Genomic DNA, 5,736 nt, shown 5'->3' with positions numbered 1-5,736 from the left:
TATTCTATCACTGTTCTTTATCTCTGCAAAGCTCCTTACCACCTGAGGGCCTTGACCCTGACAGTCTCACCACCTAAAATATTCTTTCACCAGATTCTGGCATGACTGAGTTTTTCCTTAAGGTTTCAACTTAAATGTTACTTCTTCAGAGTCCTTCTCTTACCACCTCAATCAATGAAAGAGCCCAGCCCAGCCACCACCCCATGATGCTACAATGCTCTCCGTGACAACATCTGATTAATTGCTTCATATAATTCACCACAACTTGTTACCTTTTTTGCCCAGAAAAAAAATCTACTTGAAACATAGTTTTTGGCCATTCTCTCTTGCACTTGTTTACCCAATGGATTCACAGAATATTTGCTAGGGGGCAAATGAAGTTTTCTTGCATTTTTGTGTTTGTTTGTTTAATTGTGGTAAAATAGATATAACACAAAATTTACCATTTAACTATTTTTAAATGTATAATTTTGCAGCATTAAGTAAATTCACGATGTTATGCCACCATCACCACTATCTGTTTCAAGAGCTTTTTCATCTTCTCAAACAAAAACTACCCATTAAAAAGTAACTTACCACATGCCCACTCCACCCAGGCCGTAGAAAACTCTGTTCTCTCCATCTCTGTGAATCTGACTACTGCAGGTCCCTCATATAAATGGAATCATACAGTATTTGTTCTTTTGCATCTGGCTTATTTCACTTTGCATGTTTTCAAGGTTCATCCACACTATAGAATATGCCAGAATTGCCTTCCTTTTTTTAAAATGTTCCATATATATATATATTTTTAAATCCTCACTCAATGATGTTTTTTAATTGGTTCATCCACACTATAGAATATGCCAGAATTGCCTTCCCTTTTTTTAAATGTTCCAAATATATATATTTTTAAATCCTCACTCAAGGATGTGTTTTTTAATTGATTTTAGAGAGAGATGAAGAGAGAGAGAGAGAAAGAGAGAGAGAGAGAGAGAAATTGATATGAGAAAAAAACATCAATTGGTTGCGTCCTGTATGCCCCCAGATAGGAGGATCAAACCTGAAATCTGGGAATGTGCCTGATTGGGAATCAAACCCATAACCCTTCAGTGCACAGGACAACGCTCCAACCGAGTTGAAGCCAGGGCACCTTTCCTTTTTAAGGCTCAATACATTCTATTGTAATAAAACCATAATATGCAAATTATGGTCCACATTTGGTTAAACCATTCTATGGACCACATTTGGTTTATCCATTCACCTGCTGATGGACATTTAGATTGTTTCTAGCTTTGGCCATTGTGGATAATGCTGCTATTGTATTAATTTTTAAATGTGTTTATTGTCTATCTCTCCTCACCTGAATGTAAACTCTAAAAGGACAGAGGCAATAGAACAGTGCCTGACTTTTGTTAGGAATAATATAAACCAAGCACGATGTTATATATAAGCCAACTATAATATGATACACAACAGTTGACCCATGAACAAAGTGGTGATTAGGGGAAATGACCCCCTCCCCATGCACAGTTGGAAATCCACCTATAACTTTGATTCCACCAGAGCTTAACTATTGTGCAGTCATCCTTTGGTATCCTTGGAGAATTGGTTTCAGGGCCTCCCATAGATAGCAAAATCTGCAGATACTAAACTCCTTTATACAAAATGTTGTAGAACAATGCACACAGTTGGCCCTCCACATCTGAAAATTCCTTTCTGTGGCTTGAAATGTTTAAAACCATGATTGGTTGAATCTATGGATGTGAAACCTGGGGATATGAGAGCTGACTTTATTGAAAAAAGTCCATGAATAAGTGAACACTCTAAATTCAAACCCATGCTGTTCAGGGTCAAAAACCAGTCATACCTGATAAATATAAAAAAATTGAGGAGTCCTTTCTTTTATGAGTTATCAGCATCTCTCAGCTGGATGACTGCTCCTTTGCTTTTTTATTGTTGTTATCCTTTTATTTTATGTAGGATAACATATTTATATTTAAAATTGTTATATCCTCTTGATAAATCTGTTCTTTATTATGTAATGTCCTTTAAAGTCAATATCTTTGTCTGATATTAATTTAGCTAAACTTTTCTATGGTTAAGGTTTGCATGTGCTATTTTCCTTTTCTCTTTCTTACCCGTTTTACCTAAAGACACTTTGTATTTGATTATGACTTTTTAACATCATATAGTTGTTCATTTTTATTCCAGTTTAACAACTTTTGTATTCATTTTTTTAACCTTTATTATTGAAAGTATTGTTTTTTTCCCATTGAACCTCAATACCTCATACCTGACCCCCCCCCCCCGCCTTCTTGCAGGCCTTCACCACACTATTGTCTGTGTCCATAAACTTTGCATATATGCATATACATTCTCCAGTTAAACTCTTCCCTCTGAGATTCCTCAGTCTGTTCCATGCTTCTACGTCTCTGGACCTATTTTGTACATCAGTTTATTTTGTTCATAGGATTCCCCATATGAGTGAGGTCATGTGATACTTGTCTTTCTCTGGCATTTTTCACTTAGCATAATACCCTCGAGGTTCCTCTATGCTGTCTCAAAGGATAAGAGATCCTTCTTTTTAGCTGCTGCATAGTATTCCATGGTGTAAATGTACCACAGATTTTTCATCCACTTATTTACTGATAGACACGGGATGTTTCCAGACCTTAGCTATTGTAAATTGAGCTGCTATGAACATAGGGGTGCATATACTTTTTCTGATTGGTTTTTCAGATTTCTTAGGATATATTCCTAGAAGTAGGATCACTAGGTCAAATGGCAATCCTATTCTTAATTCTTTGAGGAAACTCCTTACTGTTTTCCATAATGGCTGCACCAGTCTGCATTTCCACCCCATAGTGTACTAGGGTTCCCTTTTCCCTACATCCTTCTGCTTTTTTATTTTATTTTTCCAATTGCTGCTCTGAATGGGTGTGGGGTGTTTTTTGTATCTTGTCTTCTAATTCATTGATTCAGTCCTCCACTTCTGCTAGTCTGCTTTTAATTAATTCCAGAGTATTTTTTATTTCAGCTATTTCATTCTTCATTTCCTTTTGATTCTTATTGATGGTTTCTACCTCTTAATTATTCTTCTGTAGTTCTCATTAAGTTGTTTGAGCACCCTTATAACCATTATTTTGAATTCTTTATCTGACAAATTGCTTGCCTCCATTTCATTTAGTTCCTTTTTTGGCAATTCTTTTTTTTTCATTTGGGGGTTGTTTTTTGTCTCCCCATTTTTGCTGTCCCTTAGTATTTGTTTCTATGTATTAGATCAAACTGCTATACCTCCCAGACTTTGTGGGTGGTCTTATGTAGTAGGTGTTTTGTGGGACCAAGTGGTGCAGTCTCTTAGGTCTCCTGAGCTGTGTGTTCTAGGAATGCCCCTTGTTTGAGTTATTTGGGTTCTCTGGCTGTAATTACGTTTTGAATTCTCCTGTTGTCTGTTTTGTGGATGGAATCTCCTTTCAGGCTGGCTGACTATGAGGCTCACCCCCAACCATGCCATGTGAGCTGTTGTGGAGGTGCTGACAGGACGGAACATAATACAACAAAACAGAAATAGAAACAAAACAGAAACATAAAGGAACCCCTTCAACAACATCAAAAGCTGTTGTGGAGGTGCTGACAGAACAGAACACAATACAATAAAACAGAACAAGAAACAAAAGAAACAAAACAAAAACATAAACAGAACTCCTTCAACAATATCAAAAGCTACCACCAAAGAAGAGAGAATTTGGAGAGAGAAAAGACAGCAATAATGATAGAAGAAAAGAAAGAAACAATACAAGGGGGAAAAGAAGAAAAAAACGGGGGAGGGAGAACAAGGAATATTAAGGGACGGAGAAAGAAAATAAGAATATAGAGTTGGGGAAGGAATATATTACAAATTAAAAGAAGAAAAAAATTGAAAATGAAAATAGAGGAAAAAGCAGATAGACCCAAAATAAGAAAAAGAAAGAAGATGAGAAAGCAGGAGAAAAGGGAAAAAAAATAATTGATTAGGAAAAGGGAAGAGAAAATTAGATATATGAATGAAACAATAGAGGAATAATAACAATCAATAAAGCAGATAAAAAATACAAAAGGAAAAAAAAAGTGAAGTGGCCTTCAACTCAGCAGATTTTTTAGTGCCTTCTGGGAGCTTCCTTTGGATACTGCTCTTCTTATGACTGTGAATGACTATTCTGTCTGCCAATTCTGGGTTTCCTGAGAAGTTCTTAGGTGCTAATTATTGTCAGAAACTGTCCTCCTTTGGCTTTCAGCAACCTGCTTGAACCTTCAAGCGACCCACAGTTTGTGTCTGTCTCCACAGGACTTGACTGCATGCAGGAGGGGACAAGCTGCTATCTAAAGTTGGTTTGTTAGCAGCATGGGGCCCAGGGCTGAGTCAGTAAGTTTCCCCAGGTTCCCAGGGCTCTGCCTCTGCCTGCCTTAGCCCTCCAGACAGCTGTCAATCTTAATCACTCAAAGTCTGTTTCTGAAAGAACTTTAGGCAGAATCTGGAGTTTAGATCTCTGGGTCTCCCGTAAGGGGCCCAAGATTTCAGGGAAAGTGGTGGGTGTGTTTCCCTGTCCCAGAGCTACTCCTCTGCCAGTGACCCAGAATATTACTCTGCCCTTGGCTGGATGGAGATCCTCCTATGCTGTTCAGTGGGATCAGCTGGAATCCTGGAGTTTCTATCAGCTCTCCCATGGGAAGCACCAGTAAGGTTCCCTGGATAGTGGGGTGAATGGCCCCCACCCTCTATCAGTTACTGATGCTTTCTGAGACTATTAATACCCTTAGGCTTGGCCTCTGCTGCTGTCTCCTCTGCAAAGATCAAGATGCAGGTTATGTCAGGCAGGGCTTCTGAGGGTGGAGTGGGCTGTATCACCTACGGCAGGTTTTTTTCCTTTCCCTGTGCTTCGGCTCCTGGGAGCAGCTAGCAGCAGTTCTCAACCTGTGGGTCGCGACCTCTTTGGCGGTTGAACGACTCTTTCACAGGGGTCGCCTAAGACCATCCTGCATATCAAATATTTACATTATGATTCATAACAGTAGCAACATTACAGTTATGAAGTAGCAACGAAAATAATTTTATGGTTGGGTCACAACATGAGGAACTGTATTTAAAGGGCCAGAAGGTTGAGAACCATTGAGCTAGAGCCTCTCAGGAAAAATAGCTGTTTCAGTTTGGGGGGGTGTGACCAAACACAGGACTCCCGGGTCCTGCTTTTGCACATCTCCCCCCAATGCTTCTCAACCCAGCCTTTCCTTAGGCACCTTGAGTGCACAATCGCCCTCCCTGCACCAAAGCCTCAGATGAATAGCTGCAAAGGGAACTCCTGTGCTGTGGGTTCAAAACAAAAAACAAACTATGGCTTTCTCTCTGACTGGCTCCGTTCTACTAGCTCCAGACTCCCCTGCAGCTAGCAGCCATGCCGCCTTTCATGGATGGTCTTGGCTCCAGTGCTCCCGGCTGTGGAGTCCAGCCTGGGTTCTGGGCCTGTCTTCTGCGGGAAAAGACCCTCCCTTAGCTGGGAGATCCCTCCTGACTCAGCCTGCTGCCCATGGAAGCTGGGTTCACCCTTTTCGAGACCTCACCCCTGCACCAAAGCCTCAGATGAATAGCTGCAAAGGGAACTCCTGTGCTGTGGGTTCAAAACAAAAAACAAACTATGGCTTCCTCTCTGACTGGCTCCATTCCACTAGCTCCAGACTCCCCTGCAGCTAGCTGTCATGCCACCTTTCACGGATGTTCTT

Source organism: Myotis brandtii, unplaced genomic scaffold, assembly GCF_000412655.1.
Source record: "Myotis brandtii unplaced genomic scaffold, ASM41265v1 scaffold513, whole genome shotgun sequence".
Classification (NCBI taxonomy): Eukaryota; Metazoa; Chordata; class Mammalia; order Chiroptera; family Vespertilionidae; genus Myotis; species Myotis brandtii.
This window is presented reverse-complemented; position numbering follows the sequence as displayed.